This window comes from Phyllobates terribilis, unplaced genomic scaffold (genome assembly GCF_046119375.1).
Source record: "Phyllobates terribilis strain yellow unplaced genomic scaffold, ASM4611937v1 Scaffold_9__5_contigs__length_417890890, whole genome shotgun sequence".
NCBI lineage: Eukaryota > Metazoa > Chordata > Amphibia > Anura > Dendrobatidae > Phyllobates > Phyllobates terribilis.
Window position 1 is genome coordinate 17,646,926 of NW_027362769.1, and position 20,220 is coordinate 17,667,145.

Here is a 20,220-nt window from a genome sequence, read left to right on the forward strand (position 1 = left end):
AAAGAACAAGATGTCATCATACGCTGTATTGATTGTTTTTAACAATAACATTGTGAAACCAATGGATTACTTTTTTAACTTGCCTATTAGCGATTCAATGTTCACTGCCCTTCTTGACATCACATTGCACATGTGATGGTCCAGTGACTTACAGGGTTAATGCACAGGTATTGTAAGCAGGAGTTCATGAGCTCATTTCCAAGAAGAACCTTTTTTTCATTTACTTACTAATAGGATTCCTGTAGAGCAAAAGGAAATTTGCATTCATTTTGAGCTTGAGATAGTGCAATTGTGAGATATAGAATCTGTATTAAGTGTTCATACAGAAAAAGTTGTCAACATACGCTGTATAGATTGGCGTTAATAATAACATAGTAAAACCAATGGATTACATTTTTAACTTACCTATTAGCGATTCAATGTTCACTGCCCTTTTTGACATCACATTCTACATGTGATATTCCAGTGGCTTACTGGGTTAACGCGCCTATTTTGTAAACATGAGTACAAATCCACACAGAGCTTCTTTTTCATTTACTTACTAATAAGCTTCCTGTGGAGCCAATGGAAATTTGTATTAATTTTGGGCTTGAGATAGTGCAATTGTGAGACATAGAATCTGTATTAAGTGTTCATAAAGAACAAGATGTCATCATACGCTGTATTGATTTTTTTTAACAATAACATAGTGAAACCAATGGATTACTTTTTTAACTTGCCTATTAGCGATTCAATGTTCACTGCCCTTCTTGACATCACATTGCACATGTGATGGTCCAGTGACTTACAGGGTTAATGCACAGGTATTGTAAGCAGGAGTTCATGAGCTCATTTCCAAGAAGAACCTTTTTTTCATTTACTTACTAATAAGATTCCTGTAGAGCCAATGGAAATTTGCATTCATTTTGGGCTTGAGATAGTGCAATTGTGAGATATAGAATCTGTATTAAGTGTTCATACAGAAAAAGTTGTCAACATACGCTGTATAGATTGGCATTAATAATAACATAGTAAAACCAATTGATTACATTTTTAACTTACCTATTAGCGATTCAATGTTCACTGCCCTTTTTGACATCACATTTTACATGTAATATTCTAGTGGCTTACTGGGTTAATGCGCCTATTTAGTAAACAGGAGTTCATGAGTACAAATCCACACAGAGCTTCTTTTTCATTTACTTACTAATAGGCTTCCTGTGGAGCCAATGGAAATTTGTATTAATTTTGGGCTTGAGATAGTGCAATTGTGAGACATAGAATCTGTATTAAGTGTTCATAAAGAACAAGATGTCATCATACGCTGTATTGATTGTTTTTAACAATAACATAGTGAAACCAATGGATTACTTTTTTAACTTGCCTATTAGCGATTCAATATTCACTGCCCTTCTTGACATCACATTGCACATGTGATGGTCCAGTGACTTACAGGGTTAATGCACAGGTATTGTAAGCAGGAGTTCATGAGCTCATTTCCAAGAAGAACCTTTTTTTCATTTACTTACTAATAAGATTCCTGTAGAGCCAATGGAAATTTGTATTAATTTTGGGCTTGAGATAGTGCAATTGTGAGACATAGAATCTGTATTAAGTGTTCATAAAGAAAAAGATGTCATCATACGCTGTATTGATTGTTTTTAACAATAACATAGTGAAACCAATGAATTACTTTTTTAACTTGCCTATTAGCGATTCAATGTTCACTGCCCTTCTTGACATCACATTGCACATGTGATGGTCCAGTGACTTACAGGGTTAATGCACAGGTATTGTAAGCAGGAGTTCATGAGCTGATTTCCAAGAAGAACCTTTTTTTCATTTACTTACTAATAAGATTCCTGTAGAGCCAATGGAAATTTGCATTCATTTTGGGCTTGAGATAGTGCAATTGTGAGATATAGAATCTGTATTAAGTGTTCATACAGAAAAAGTTGTCAACATACGCTGTATAGATTGGCGTTAATAATAACATAGTAAAACCAATGGATTACATTTTTAACTTACCTATTAGCGATTCAATGTTCACTGCCCTTTTTGACATCACATTCTACATGTGATATTCCAGTGGCTTACTGGGTTAACGCGCCAATTTTGTAAACATGAGTACAAATCCACACAGAGCTTCTTTTTCATTTACTTACTAATAAGCTTCCTGTGGAGCCAATGGAAATTTGTATTAATTTTGGGCTTGAGATAGTGCAATTGTGAGTCATAGAATCTGTATTAAGTGTTCATAAAGAACAAGATGTCATCATACGCTGTATTGATTTTTTTTAACAATAACATAGTGAAACCAATGGATTACTTTTTTAACTTGCCTATTAGCGATTCAATGTTCACTGCCCTTCTTGACATCACATTGCACATGTGATGGTCCAGTGACTTACAGGGTTAATGCACAGGTATTGTAAGCAGGAGTTCATGAGCTCATTTCCAAGAAGAACCTTTTTTTCATTTACTTACTAATAAGATTCCTGTAGAGCCAATGGAAATTTGCATTCATTTTGGGCTTGAGATAGTGCAATTGTGAGATATAGAATCTGTATTAAGTGTTCATACAGAAAAAGTTGTCAACATACGCTGTACAGATTGGCGTTAATAATAACATAGTAAAACCAATGGATTACATTTTTAACTTACATATTAGCGATTCAATGTTCACTGCCCTTTTTCACATCACATTCTACATGTGATATTCTAGTGGCTTACTGGGTTAATGCGCCTATTTTGTAAACAGGAGTTCATGAGTACAAATCCACACAGACCTTCTTTTTCATTTAATTACTAATAAGCTTCCTGTGGAGCCAATGGAAATTTGTATTAATTTTGGGTTTGAGATAGTGCAATTGTGAGACATAGAATCTGTATTAAGTGTTCATAAAGAACAAGATGTCATCATACGCTGTATTGATTGTTTTTAACAATAACATAGTGAAACCAATGGATTACTTTTTTAACTTGCCTATTAGCGATTCAATGTTCACTGCCCTTCTTGACATCACATTGCACATGTGATGGTCCAGTGACTTACAGGGTTAATGCACAGGTATTGTAAGCAGGAGTTCATGAGCTCATTTCCAAGAAGAACCTTTTTTTCATTTACTTACTAATAGGATTCCTGTAGAGCAAAAGGAAATTTGCATTCATTTTGAGCTTGAGATAGTGCAATTGTGAGATATAGAATCTGTATTAAGTGTTCATACAGAAAAAGTTGTCAACATACGCTGTATAGATTGGCGTTAATAATAACATAGTAAAACCAATGGATTACATTTTTAACTTACCTATTAGCGATTCAATGTTCACTGCCCTTTTTGACATCACATTCTACATGTGATATTCCAGTGGCTTACTGGGTTAACGCGCCTATTTTGTAAACATGAGTACAAATCCACACAGAGCTTCTTTTTCATTTACTTACTAATAAGCTTCCTGTGGAGCCAATGGAAATTTGTATTAATTTTGGGCTTGAGATAGTGCAATTGTGAGACATAGAATCTGTATTAAGTGTTCATAAAGAACAAGATGTCATCATACGCTGTATTGATTTTTTTTAACAATAACATAGTGAAACCAATGGATTACTTTTTTAACTTGCCTATTAGCGATTCAATGTTCACTGCCCTTCTTGACATCACATTGCACATGTGATGGTCCAGTGACTTACAGGGTTAATGCACAGGTATTGTAAGCAGGAATTCATGAGCTCATTTCCAAGAAGAACCTTTTTTTCATTTACTTACTAATAAGATTCCTGTAGAGCAAAAGGAAATTTGCATTCATTTGGAGCTTGAGATAGTGCAATTGTGAGATATAGAATCTGTATTAAGTGTTCATACAGAAAAAGTTGTCAACATACGCTGTATAGATTGGCATTAATAATAACATAGTAAAACCAATTGATTACATTTTTAACTTACCTATTAGCGATTCAATGTTCACTGCCCTTTTTGACATCACATTCTACATGTGATATTCCAGTGGCTTACTGGGTTAATGCGCCTATTTTGGAAACAGGAGTTCATGAGTACAAATCCACACAGAGCTTCTTTTTCATTTACTTACTAATAAGCTTCCTGTGGAGCCAATGGAAATTTGTATTAATTTTGGGTTTGAGATAGTGCAATTGTGAGACATAGAATCTGTATTAAGTGTTCATAAAGAACAAGATGTCATCATACGCTGTATTGATTGTTTTTAACAATAACATTGTGAAACCAATGGATTACTTTTTTAACTTGCCTATTAGCGATTCAATGTTCACTGCCCTTCTTGACATCACATTGCACATGTGATGGTCCAGTGACTTACAGGGTTAATGCACAGGTATTGTAAGCAGGAGTTCATGAGCTCATTTCCAAGAAGAACCTTTTTTTCATTTACTTACTAATAGGATTCCTGTAGAGCAAAAGGAAATTTGCATTCATTTTGAGCTTGAGATAGTGCAATTGTGAGATATAGAATCTGTATTAAGTGTTCATACAGAAAAAGTTGTCAACATACGCTGTATAGATTGGCATTAATAATAACATAGTAAAACCAATTGATTACATTTTTAACTTACCTATTAGCGATTCAATGTTCACTGCCCTTTTTGACATCACATTCTACATGTGATATTCCAGTGGCTTACTGGGTTAACGCGCCTATTTTGTAAACATGAGTACAAATCCACACAGAGCTTCTTTTTCATTTACTTACTAATAAGCTTCCTGTGGAGCCAATGGAAATTTGTATTAATTTTGGGCTTGAGATAGTGCAATTGTGAGACATAGAATCTGTATTAAGTGTTCATAAAGAACAAGATGTCATCATACGCTGTATTGATTTTTTTTAACAATAACATAGTGAAACCAATGGATTACTTTTTTAACTTGCCTATTAGCGATTCAATGTTCACTGCCCTTCTTGACATCACATTGCACATGTGATGGTCCAGTGACTTACAGGGTTAATGCACAGGTATTGTAAGCAGGAGTTCATGAGCTCATTTCCAAGAAGAACCTTTTTTTCATTTACTTACTAATAAGATTCCTGTAGAGCCAATGGAAATTTGCATTCATTTTGGGCTTGAGATAGTGCAATTATGAGATATAGAATCTGTATTAAGTGTTCATACAGAAAAAGTTGTCAACATACGCTGTATAGATTGGCATTAATAATAACATAGTAAAACCAATTGATTACATTTTTAACTTACCTATTAGCGATTCAATGTTCACTGCCCTTTTTGACATCACATTTTACATGTAATATTCTAGTGGCTTACTGGGTTAATGCGCCTATTTAGTAAACAGGAGTTCATGAGTACAAATCCACACAGAGCTTCTTTTTCATTTACTTACTAATAAGCTTCCTGTGGAGCCAATGGAAATTTGTATTAATTTTGGGCTTGAGATAGTGCAATTGTGAGACATAGAATCTGTATTAAGTGTTCATAAAGAACAAGATGTCATCATACGCTGTATTGATTTTTTTTAACAATAACATAGTGAAACCAATGGATTACTTTTTTAACTTGCCTATTAGCGATTCAATGTTCACTGCCCTTCTTGACATCACATTGCACATGTGATGGTCCAGTGACTTACAGGGTTAATGCACAGGTATTGTAAGCAGGAATTCATGAGCTCATTTCCAAGAAGAACCTTTTTTTCATTTACTTACTAATAAGATTCCTGTAGAGCAAAAGGAAATTTGCATTCATTTGGAGCTTGAGATAGTGCAATTGTGAGATATAGAATCTGTATTAAGTGTTCATACAGAAAAAGTTGTCAACATACGCTGTATAGATTGGCATTAATAATAACATAGTAAAACCAATTGATTACATTTTTAACTTACCTATTAGCGATTCAATGTTCACTGCCCTTTTTGACATCACATTCTACATGTGATATTCCAGTGGCTTACTGGGTTAATGCGCCTATTTTGGAAACAGGAGTTCATGAGTACAAATCCACACAGAGCTTCTTTTTCATTTACTTACTAATAAGCTTCCTGTGGAGCCAATGGAAATTTGTATTAATTTTGGGTTTGAGATAGTGCAATTGTGAGACATAGAATCTGTATTAAGTGTTCATAAAGAACAAGATGTCATCATACGCTGTATTGATTGTTTTTAACAATAACATTGTGAAACCAATGGATTACTTTTTTAACTTGCCTATTAGCGATTCAATGTTCACTGCCCTTCTTGACATCACATTGCACATGTGATGGTCCAGTGACTTACAGGGTTAATGCACAGGTATTGTAAGCAGGAGTTCATGAGCTCATTTCCAAGAAGAACCTTTTTTTCATTTACTTACTAATAGGATTCCTGTAGAGCAAAAGGAAATTTGCATTCATTTTGAGCTTGAGATAGTGCAATTGTGAGATATAGAATCTGTATTAAGTGTTCATACAGAAAAAGTTGTCAACATACGCTGTATAGATTGGCATTAATAATAACATAGTAAAACCAATTGATTACATTTTTAACTTACCTATTAGCGATTCAATGTTCACTGCCCTTTTTGACATCACATTCTACATGTGATATTCCAGTGGCTTACTGGGTTAACGCGCCTATTTTGTAAACATGAGTACAAATCCACACAGAGCTTCTTTTTCATTTACTTACTAATAAGCTTCCTGTGGAGCCAATGGAAATTTGTATTAATTTTGGGCTTGAGATAGTGCAATTGTGAGACATAGAATCTGTATTAAGTGTTCATAAAGAACAAGATGTCATCATACGCTGTATTGATTTTTTTTAACAATAACATAGTGAAACCAATGGATTACTTTTTTAACTTGCCTATTAGCGATTCAATGTTCACTGCCCTTCTTGACATCACATTGCACATGTGATGGTCCAGTGACTTACAGGGTTAATGCACAGGTATTGTAAGCAGGAGTTCATGAGCTCATTTCCAAGAAGAACCTTTTTTTCATTTACTTACTAATAAGATTCCTGTAGAGCCAATGGAAATTTGCATTCATTTTGGGCTTGAGATAGTGCAATTATGAGATATAGAATCTGTATTAAGTGTTCATACAGAAAAAGTTGTCAACATACGCTGTATAGATTGGCATTAATAATAACATAGTAAAACCAATTGATTACATTTTTAACTTACCTATTAGCGATTCAATGTTCACTGCCCTTTTTGACATCACATTTTACATGTAATATTCTAGTGGCTTACTGGGTTAATGCGCCTATTTAGTAAACAGGAGTTCATGAGTACAAATCCACACAGAGCTTCTTTTTCATTTACTTACTAATAAGCTTCCTGTGGAGCCAATGGAAATTTGTATTAATTTTGGGCTTGAGATAGTGCAATTGTGAGACATAGAATCTGTATTAAGTGTTCATAAAGAACAAGATGTCATCATACGCTGTATTGATTGTTTTTAACAATAACATAGTGAAACCAATGGATTACTTTTTTAACTTGCCTATTAGCGATTCAATATTCACTGCCCTTCTTGACATCACATTGCACATGTGATGGTCCAGTGACTTACAGGGTTAATGCACAGGTATTGTAAGCAGGAGTTCATGAGCTCATTTCCAAGAAGAACCTTTTTTTCATTTACTTACTAATAAGATTCCTGTAGAGCCAATGGAAATTTGCATTCATTTTGGGCTTGAGATAGTGCAATTGTGAGATATAGAATCTGTATTAAGTGTTCATACAGAAAAAGTTGTCAACATACGCTGTATAGATTGGCGTTAATAATAACATAGTAAAACCAATGGATTACATTTTTAACTTACCTATTAGCGATTCAATGTTCACTGCCCTTTTTGACATCACATTCTACATGTGATATTCCAGTGGCTTACTGGGTTAACGCGCCAATTTTGTAAACATGAGTACAAATCCACACAGAGCTTCTTTTTCATTTACTTACTAATAAGCTTCCTGTGGAGCCAATGGAAATTTGTATTAATTTTGGGCTTGAGATAGTGCAATTGTGAGACATAGAATCTGTATTAAGTGTTCATAAAGAACAAGATGTCATCATACGCTGTATTGATTTTTTTTAACAATAACATAGTGAAACCAATGGATTACTTTTTTAACTTGCCTATTAGCGATTCAATGTTCACTGCCCTTCTTGACATCACATTGCACATGTGATGGTCCAGTGACTTACAGGGTTAATGCACAGGTATTGTAAGCAGGAGTTCATGAGCTCATTTCCAAGAAGAACCTTTTTTTCATTTACTTACTAATAAGATTCCTGTAGAGCCAATGGAAATTTGCATTCATTTTGGGCTTGAGATAGTGCAATTGTGAGATATAGAATCTGTATTAAGTGTTCATACAGAAAAAGTTGTCAACATACGCTGTACAGATTGGCGTTAATAATAACATAGTAAAACCAATGGATTACATTTTTAACTTACATATTAGCGATTCAATGTTCACTGCCCTTTTTCACATCACATTCTACATGTGATATTCTAGTGGCTTACTGGGTTAATGCGCCTATTTTGTAAACAGGAGTTCATGAGTACAAATCCACACAGAGCTTCTTTTTCATTTACTTACTAATAAGCTTCCTGTGGAGCCAATGGAAATTTGTATTAATTTTGGGTTTGAGATAGTGCAATTGTGAGACATAGAATCTGTATTAAGTGTTCATAAAGAACAAGATGTCATCATACGCTGTATTGATTGTTTTTAACAATAACATAGTGAAACCAATGGATTACTTTTTTAACTTGCCTATTAGCGATTCAATGTTCACTGCCCTTCTTGACATCACATTGCACATGTGATGGTCCAGTGACTTACAGGGTTAATGCACAGGTATTGTAAGCAGGAGTTCATGAGCTCATTTCCAAGAAGAACCTTTTTTTCATTTACTTACTAATAGGATTCCTGTAGAGCAAAAGGAAATTTGCATTCATTTTGAGCTTGAGATAGTGCAATTGTGAGATATAGAATCTGTATTAAGTGTTCATACAGAAAAAGTTGTCAACATACGCTGTATAGATTGGCGTTAATAATAACATAGTAAAACCAATGGATTACATTTTTAACTTACCTATTAGCGATTCAATGTTCACTGCCCTTTTTGACATCACATTCTACATGTGATATTCCAGTGGCTTACTGGGTTAACGCGCCTATTTTGTAAACATGAGTACAAATCCACACAGAGCTTCTTTTTCATTTACTTACTAATAAGCTTCCTGTGGAGCCAATGGAAATTTGTATTAATTTTGGGCTTGAGATAGTGCAATTGTGAGACATAGAATCTGTATTAAGTGTTCATAAAGAACAAGATGTCATCATACGCTGTATTGATTTTTTTTAACAATAACATAGTGAAACCAATGGATTACTTTTTTAACTTGCCTATTAGCGATTCAATGTTCACTGCCCTTCTTGACATCACATTGCACATGTGATGGTCCAGTGACTTACAGGGTTAATGCACAGGTATTGTAAGCAGGAATTCATGAGCTCATTTCCAAGAAGAACCTTTTTTTCATTTACTTACTAATAAGATTCCTGTAGAGCAAAAGGAAATTTGCATTCATTTGGAGCTTGAGATAGTGCAATTGTGAGATATAGAATCTGTATTAAGTGTTCATACAGAAAAAGTTGTCAACATACGCTGTATAGATTGGCATTAATAATAACATAGTAAAACCAATTGATTACATTTTTAACTTACCTATTAGCGATTCAATGTTCACTGCCCTTTTTGACATCACATTCTACATGTGATATTCCAGTGGCTTACTGGGTTAATGCGCCTATTTTGGAAACAGGAGTTCATGAGTACAAATCCACACAGAGCTTCTTTTTCATTTACTTACTAATAAGCTTCCTGTGGAGCCAATGGAAATTTGTATTAATTTTGGGTTTGAGATAGTGCAAATGTGAGACATAGAATCTGTATTAAGTGTTCATAAAGAACAAGATGTCATCATACGCTGTATTGATTGTTTTTAACAATAACATTGTGAAACCAATGGATTACTTTTTTAACTTGCCTATTAGCGATTCAATGTTCACTGCCCTTCTTGACATCACATTGCACATGTGATGGTCCAGTGACTTACAGGGTTAATGCACAGGTATTGTAAGCAGGAGTTCATGAGCTCATTTCCAAGAAGAACCTTTTTTTCATTTACTTACTAATAGGATTCCTGTAGAGCCAATGGAAATTTGCATTCATTTTGAGCTTGAGATAGTGCAATTGTGAGATATAGAATCTGTATTAAGTGTTCATACAGAAAAAGTTGTCAACATACGCTGTATAGATTGGCATTAATAATAACATAGTAAAACCAATTGATTACATTTTTAACTTACCTATTAGCGATTCAATGTTCACTGCCCTTTTTGACATCACATTCTACATGTGATATTCCAGTGGCTTACTGGGTTAATGCGCCTATTTTGGAAACAGGAGTTCATGAGTACAAATCCACACAGAGCTTCTTTTTCATTTACTTACTAATAAGCTTCCTGTGGAGCCAATGGAAATTTGTATTAATTTTGGGTTTGAGATAGTGCAATTGTGAGACATAGAATCTGTATTAAGTGTTCATAAAGAACAAGATGTCATCATACGCTGTATTGATTGTTTTTAACAATAACATTGTGAAACCAATGGATTACTTTTTTAACTTGCCTATTAGCGATTCAATGTTCACTGCCCTTCTTGACATCACATTGCACATGTGATGGTCCAGTGACTTACAGGGTTAATGCACAGGTATTGTAAGCAGGAGTTCATGAGCTCATTTCCAAGAAGAACCTTTTTTTCATTTACTTACTAATAGGATTCCTGTAGAGCAAAAGGAAATTTGCATTCATTTTGAGCTTGAGATAGTGCAATTGTGAGATATAGAATCTGTATTAAGTGTTCATACAGAAAAAGTTGTCAACATACGCTGTATAGATTGGCGTTAATAATAACATAGTAAAACCAATGGATTACATTTTTAACTTACCTATTAGCGATTCAATGTTCACTGCCCTTTTTGACATCACATTCTACATGTGATATTCCAGTGGCTTACTGGGTTAACGCGCCTATTTTGTAAACATGAGTACAAATCCACACAGAGCTTCTTTTTCATTTACTTACTAATAAGCTTCCTGTGGAGCCAATGGAAATTTGTATTAATTTTGGGCTTGAGATAGTGCAATTGTGAGACATAGAATCTGTATTAAGTGTTCATAAAGAACAAGATGTCATCATACGCTGTATTGATTTTTTTTAACAATAACATAGTGAAACCAATGGATTACTTTTTTAACTTGCCTATTAGCGATTTAATGTTCACTGCCCTTCTTGACATCACATTGCACATGTGATGGTCCAGTGACTTACAGGGTTAATGCACAGGTATTGTAAGCAGGAGTTCATGAGCTCATTTCCAAGAAGAACCTTTTTTTAATTTACTTACTAATAAGATTCCTGTAGAGCCAATGGAAATTTGCATTCATTTTGGGCTTGAGATAGTGCAATTGTGAGATATAGAATCTGTATTAAGTGTTCATACAGAAAAAGTTGTCAACATACGCTGTATAGATTGGCGTTAATAATAACATAGTAAAACCAATGGATTACATTTTTAACTTACCTATTAGCGATTCAATGTTCACTGCCCTTTTTGACATCACATTCTACATGTGATATTCCAGTGGCTTACTGGGTTAACGCGCCTATTTTGTAAACATGAGTACAAATCCACACAGAGCTTCTTTTTCATTTACTTACTAATAAGCTTCCTGTGGAGCCAATGGAAATTTGTATTAATTTTGGGCTTGAGATAGTGCAATTGTGAGACATAGAATCTGTATTAAGTGTTCATAAAGAACAAGATGTCATCATACGCTGTATTGATTTTTTTTAACAATAACATAGTGAAACCAATGGATTACTTTTTTAACTTGCCTATTAGCGATTCAATGTTCACTGCCCTTCTTGACATCACATTGCACATGTGATGGTCCAGTGACTTACAGGGTTAATGCACAGGTATTGTAAGCAGGAATTCATGAGCTCATTTCCAAGAAGAACCTTTTTTTCATTTACTTACTAATAAGATTCCTGTAGAGCAAAAGGAAATTTGCATTCATTTGGAGCTTGAGATAGTGCAATTGTGAGATATAGAATCTGTATTAAGTGTTCATACAGAAAAAGTTGTCAACATACGCTGTATAGATTGGCATTAATAATAACATAGTAAAACCAATTGATTACATTTTTAACTTACCTATTAGCGATTCAATGTTCACTGCCCTTTTTGACATCACATTCTACATGTGATATTCCAGTGGCTTACTGGGTTAATGCGCCTATTTTGGAAACAGGAGTTCATGAGTACAAATCCACACAGAGCTTCTTTTTCATTTACTTACTAATAAGCTTCCTGTGGAGCCAATGGAAATTTGTATTAATTTTGGGTTTGAGATAGTGCAAATGTGAGACATAGAATCTGTATTAAGTGTTCATAAAGAACAAGATGTCATCATACGCTGTATTGATTGTTTTTAACAATAACATTGTGAAACCAATGGATTACTTTTTTAACTTGCCTATTAGCGATTCAATGTTCACTGCCCTTCTTGACATCACATTGCACATGTGATGGTCCAGTGACTTACAGGGTTAATGCACAGGTATTGTAAGCAGGAGTTCATGAGCTCATTTCCAAGAAGAACCTTTTTTTCATTTACTTACTAATAGGATTCCTGTAGAGCCAATGGAAATTTGCATTCATTTTGAGCTTGAGATAGTGCAATTGTGAGATATAGAATCTGTATTAAGTGTTCATACAGAAAAAGTTGTCAACATACGCTGTATAGATTGGCATTAATAATAACATAGTAAAACCAATTGATTACATTTTTAACTTACCTATTAGCGATTCAATGTTCACTGCCCTTTTTGACATCACATTCTACATGTGATATTCCAGTGGCTTACTGGGTTAATGCGCCTATTTTGGAAACAGGAGTTCATGAGTACAAATCCACACAGAGCTTCTTTTTCATTTACTTACTAATAAGCTTCCTGTGGAGCCAATGGAAATTTGTATTAATTTTGGGTTTGAGATAGTGCAATTGTGAGACATAGAATCTGTATTAAGTGTTCATAAAGAACAAGATGTCATCATACGCTGTATTGATTGTTTTTAACAATAACATTGTGAAACCAATGGATTACTTTTTTAACTTGCCTATTAGCGATTCAATGTTCACTGCCCTTCTTGACATCACATTGCACATGTGATGGTCCAGTGACTTACAGGGTTAATGCACAGGTATTGTAAGCAGGAGTTCATGAGCTCATTTCCAAGAAGAACCTTTTTTTCATTTACTTACTAATAGGATTCCTGTAGAGCAAAAGGAAATTTGCATTCATTTTGAGCTTGAGATAGTGCAATTGTGAGATATAGAATCTGTATTAAGTGTTCATACAGAAAAAGTTGTCAACATACGCTGTATAGATTGGCGTTAATAATAACATAGTAAAACCAATGGATTACATTTTTAACTTACCTATTAGCGATTCAATGTTCACTGCCCTTTTTGACATCACATTCTACATGTGATATTCCAGTGGCTTACTGGGTTAACGCGCCTATTTTGTAAACATGAGTACAAATCCACACAGAGCTTCTTTTTCATTTACTTACTAATAAGCTTCCTGTGGAGCCAATGGAAATTTGTATTAATTTTGGGCTTGAGATAGTGCAATTGTGAGACATAGAATCTGTATTAAGTGTTCATAAAGAACAAGATGTCATCATACGCTGTATTGATTTTTTTTAACAATAACATAGTGAAACCAATGGATTACTTTTTTAACTTGCCTATTAGCGATTCAATGTTCACTGCCCTTCTTGACATCACATTGCACATGTGATGGTCCAGTGACTTACAGGGTTAATGCACAGGTATTGTAAGCAGGAGTTCATGAGCTCATTTCCAAGAAGAACCTTTTTTTAATTTACTTACTAATAAGATTCCTGTAGAGCCAATGGAAATTTGCATTCATTTTGGGCTTGAGATAGTGCAATTGTGAGATATAGAATCTGTATTAAGTGTTCATACAGAAAAAGTTGTCAACATACGCTGTATAGATTGGCGTTAATAATAACATAGTAAAACCAATGGATTACATTTTTAACTTACCTATTAGCGATTCAATGTTCACTGCCCTTTTTCACATCACATTCTACATGTGATATTCTAGTGGCTTACTGGGTTAATGCGCCTATTTTGTAAACAGGAGTTCATGAGTACAAATCCACACAGACCTTCTTTTTCATTTAATTACTAATAAGCTTCCTGTGGAGCCAATGGAAATTTGTATTAATTTTGGGTTTGAGATAGTGCAATTGTGAGACATAGAATCTGTATTAAGTGTTCATAAAGAACAAGATGTCATCATACGCTGTATTGATTGTTTTTAACAATAACATAGTGAAACCAATGGATTACTTTTTTAACTTGCCTATTAGCGATTCAATGTTCACTGCCCTTCTTGACATCACATTGCACATGTGATGGTCCAGTGACTTACAGGGTTAATGCACAGGTATTGTAAGCAGGAGTTCATGAGCTCATTTCCAAGAAGAACCTTTTTTTCATTTACTTACTAATAAGATTCCTGTAGAGCCAATGGAAATTTGCATTCATTTTGGGCTTGAGATAGTGCAATTGTGAGATATAGAATCTGTATTAAGTGTTCATACAGAAAAAGTTGTCAACATACGCTGTACAGATTGGCGTTAATAATAACATAGTAAAACCAATGGATTACATTTTTAACTTACATATTAGCGATTCAATGTTCACTGCCCTTTTTCACATCACATTCTACATGTGATATTCCAGTGGCTTACTGGGTTAACGCGCCTATTTTGTAAACATGAGTACAAATCCACACAGAGCTTCTTTTTCATTTACTTACTAATAAGCTTCCTGTGGAGCCAATGGAAATTTGTATTAATTTTGGGCTTGAGATAGTGCAATTGTGAGACATAGAATCTGTATTAAGTGTTCATAAAGAACAAGATGTCATCATACGCTGTATTGATTTTTTTTAACAATAACATAGTGAAACCAATGGATTACTTTTTTAACTTGCCTATTAGCGATTCAATGTTCACTGCCCTTCTTGACATCACATTGCACATGTGATGGTCCAGTGACTTACAGGGTTAATGCACAGGTATTGTAAGCAGGAATTCATGAGCTCATTTCCAAGAAGAACCTTTTTTTCATTTACTTACTAATAAGATTCCTGTAGAGCAAAAGGAAATTTGCATTCATTTTGAGCTTGAGATAGTGCAATTGTGAGATATAGAATCTGTATTAAGTGTTCATACAGAAAAAGTTGTCAACATACGCTGTATAGATTGGCATTAATAATAACATAGTAAAACCAATTGATTACATTTTTAACTTACCTATTAGCGATTCAATGTTCACTGCCCTTTTTGACATCACATTCTACATGTGATATTCCAGTGGCTTACTGGGTTAATGCGCCTATTTTGGAAACAGGAGTTCATGAGTACAAATCCACACAGAGCTTCTTTTTCATTTACTTACTAATAAGCTTCCTGTGGAGCCAATGGAAATTTGTATTAATTTTGGGTTTGAGATAGTGCAATTGTGAGACATAGAATCTGTATTAAGTGTTCATAAAGAACAAGATGTCATCATACGCTGTATTGATTGTTTTTAACAATAACATTGTGAAACCAATGGATTACTTTTTTAACTTGCCTATTAGCGATTCAATGTTCACTGCCCTTCTTGACATCACATTGCACATGTGATGGTCCAGTGACTTACAGGGTTAATGCACAGGTATTGTAAGCAGGAGTTCATGAGCTCATTTCCAAGAAGAACCTTTTTTTCATTTACTTACTAATAGGATTCCTGTAGAGCAAAAGGAAATTTGCATTCATTTTGAGCTTGAGATAGTGCAATTGTGAGATATAGAATCTGTATTAAGTGTTCATACAGAAAAAGTTGTCAACATACGCTGTATAGATTGGCGTTAATAATAACATAGTAAAACCAATGGATTACATTTTTAACTTACCTATTAGCGATTCAATGTTCACTGCCCTTTTTGACATCACATTCTACATGTGATATTCCAGTGGCTTACTGGGTTAACGCGCCTATTTTGTAAACATGAGTACAAATCCACACAGAGCTTCTTTTTCATTTACTTACTAATAAGCTTCCTGTGGAGCCAATGGAAATTTGTATTAATTTTGGGCTTGAGATAGTGCAATTGTGAGACATAGAATCTGTATTAAGTGTTCATAAAGAACAAGATGTCATCATACGCTGTATTGATTTTTTTTAACAATAACATAGTGAAACCAATGGATTACTTTTTTAACTTGCCTATTAGCGATTCAATGTTCACTGCCCTTCTTGACATCACATTGCACATGTGATGGTCCAGTGACTTACAGGGTTAATGCACAGGTATTGTAAGCAGGAGTTCATGAGCTCATTTCCAAGAAGAACCTTTTTTTAATTTACTTACTAATAAGATTCCTGTAGAGCCAATGGAAATTTGCATTCATTTTGGGCTTGAGATAGTGCAATTGTGAGATATAGAATCTGTATTAAGTGTTCATACAGAAAAAGTTGTCAACATACGCTGTATAGATTGGCGTTAATAATAACATAGTAAAACCAATGGATTACATTTTTAACTTACCTATTAGCGATTCAATGTTCACTGCCCTTTTTCACATCACATTCTACATGTGATATTCTAGTGGCTTACTGGGTTAATGCGCCTATTTTGTAAACAGGAGTTCATGAGTACAAATCCACACAGACCTTCTTTTTCATTTAATTACTAATAAGCTTCCTGTGGAGCCAATGGAAATTTGTATTAATTTTGGGTTTGAGATAGTGCAATTGTGAGACATAGAATCTGTATTAAGTGTTCATAAAGAACAAGATGTCATCATACGCTGTATTGATTGTTTTTAACAATAACATAGTGAAACCAATGGATTACTTTTTTAACTTGCCTATTAGCGATTCAATGTTCACTGCCCTTCTTGATATCGCATTGCACATGTGATGGTCCAGTGGCTTACAGGGTTAATGCACAGGTATTGTAAGCAAGAGTTCATGAGCTCATTTCCAGGAAGAGCCTTTTTTTCATTTACTTACTAATAAGATTCCTGTAGAGCAAAAGGAAATTTGCATTCATTTTGAGCTTGAGATAGTGCAATTGTGAGATATAGAATCTGTATTAAGTGTTCATACAGAAAAAGTTGTCAACATACGCTGTATAGATTGGCATTAATAATAACATAGTAAAACCAATTGATTACATTTTTAACTTACCTATTAGCGATTCAATGTTCACTGCCCTTTTTGACATCACATTCTACATGTGATATTCCAGTGGCTTACTGGGTTAATGCGCCTATTTTGGAAACAGGAGTTCATGAGTACAAATCCACACAGAGCTTCTTTTTCATTTACTTACTAATAAGCTTCCTGTGGAGCCAATGGAAATTTGTATTAATTTTGGGTTTGAGATAGTGCAATTGTGAGACATAGAATTTGTATTAAGTGTTCATAAAGAACAAGATGTCATCATACGCTGTATTGATTGTTTTTAACAATAACATTGTGAAACCAATGGATTACTTTTTTAACTTGCCTATTAGCGATTCAATGTTCACTGCCCTTCTTGACATCACATTGCACATGTGATGGTCCAGTGACTTACAGGGTTAATGCACAGGTATTGTAAGCAGGAGTTCATGAGCTCATTTCCAAGAAGAACCTTTTTTTCATTTACTTACTAATAAGATTCCTGTAGAGCCAATGGAAATTTGCATTCATTTTGGGCTTGAGATAGTGCAATTGTGAGATATAGAATCTGTATTAAGTGTTCATACAGAAAAAGTTGTCAACAAACGCTGTATAGATTGGCGTTAATAATAACATAGTAAAACCAATGGATTACATTTTTAACTTACCTATTAGCGATTCAATGTTCACTGCCCTTTTTGACATCACATTCTACATGTGATATTCCAGTGGCTTACTGGGTTAATGCGCCTATTTTGTAAACAGGAGTTCATGAGTACAAATCCACACAGACCTTCTTTTTCATTTACTTACTAATTAGCTTCCTGTGGAGCCAATGGAAATTTGTATTAATTTTGGGCTTGAGATAGTGCAATTGTGAGACATAGAATCCGTATTAAGTGTTCATAAAGAACAAGATGTCATCATACGCTGTATTGATTGTTTTTAACAATAACATAGTGAAACCAATGGATTACTTTTTTAACTTGCCTATTAGCGATTCAATGTTCACTGCCCTTCTTGACATCACATTGCACATGTGATGGTCCAGTGACTTACAGGGTTAATGCACAGGTATTGTAAGCAGGAGTTCATGAGCTCATTTCCAAGAAGAACCTTTTTTTCATTTACTTACTAATAAGATTCCTGTAGAGCCAATGGAAATTTGCATTCATTTTGGGCTTGAGATAGTGCAATTGTGAGATATAGAATCTGTATTAAGTGTTCATACAGAAAAAGTTGTCAACATACGCTGTACAGATTGGCGTTAATAATAACATAGTAAAACCAATGGATTACATTTTTAACTTACATATTAGCGATTCAATGTTCACTGCCCTTTTTCACATCACATTCTACATGTGATATTCTAGTGGTTTACTGGGTTAATGCGCCTATTTTGTAAACAGGAGTTCATGAGTACAAATCCACACAGACCTTCTTTTTCATTTAATTACTAATAAGCTTCCTGTGGAGCCAATGGAAATTTGTATTAATTTTGGGTTTGAGATAGTGCAATTGTGAGACATAGAATCTGTATTAAGTGTTCATAAAGAACAAGATGTCATCATACGCTGTATTGATTGTTTTTAACAATAACATTGTGAAACCAATGGATTACTTTTTTAACTTGCCTATTAGCGATTCAATGTTCACTGCCCTTCTTGACATCACATTGCACATGTGATGGTCCAGTGACTTACAGGGTTAATGCACAGGTATTGTAAGCAGGAGTTCATGAGCTCATTTCCAAGAAGAACCTTTTTTTCATTTACTTACTAATAGGATTCCTGTAGAGCAAAAGGAAATTTGCATTCATTTTGAGCTTGAGATAGTGCAATTGTGAGATATAGAATCTGTATTAAGTGTTCATACAGAAAAAGTTGTCAATATACGCTGTATAGATTGGCGTTAATAATAACATAGTAAAACCAATGGATTACATTTTTAACTTACCTATTAGCGATTCAATGTTCACTGCCCTTTTTGACATCACATTCTACATGTGATATTCCAGTGGCTTACTGGGTTAACGCGCCTATTTTGTAAACATGAGTACAAATCCACACAGAGCTTCTTTTTCATTTACTTACTAATAAGCTTCCTGTGGAGCCAATGGAAATTTGTATTAATTTTGGGTTTGAGATAGTGCAATTGTGAGACATAGAATCTGTATTAAGTGTTCATAAAGAACAAGATGTCATCATACGCTGTATTGATTGTTTTTAACAATAACATTGTGAAACCAATGGATTACTTTTTTAACTTGCCTATTAGCGATTCAATGTTCACTGCCCTTCTTGACATCACATTGCACATGTGATGGTCCAGTGACTTACAGGGTTAATGCACAGGTATTGTAAGCAGGAGTTCATGAGCTCATTTCCAAGAAGAACCTTTTTTTCATTTACTTACTAATAGGATTCCTGTAGAGCAAAAGGAAATTTGCATTCATTTTGAGCTTGAGATAGTGCAATTGTGAGATATAGAATCTGTATTAAGTGTTCATACAGAAAAAGTTGTCAACATACGCTGTATAGATTGGCATTAATAATAACATAGTAAAACCAATTGATTACATTTTTAACTTACCTATTAGCGATTCAATGTTCACTGCCCTTTTTGACATCACATTCTACATGTGATATTCCAGTGGCTTACTGGGTTAATGCGCCTATTTTGGAAACAGGAGTTCATGAGTACAAATCCACACAGAGCTTCTTTTTCATTTACTTACTAATAAGCTTCCTGTGGAGCCAATGGAAATTTGTATTACTTTTGGGTTTGAGATAGTGCAATTGTGAGACATAGAATCTGTATTAAGTGTTCATAAAGAACAAGATGTCATCATACGCTGTATTGATTGTTT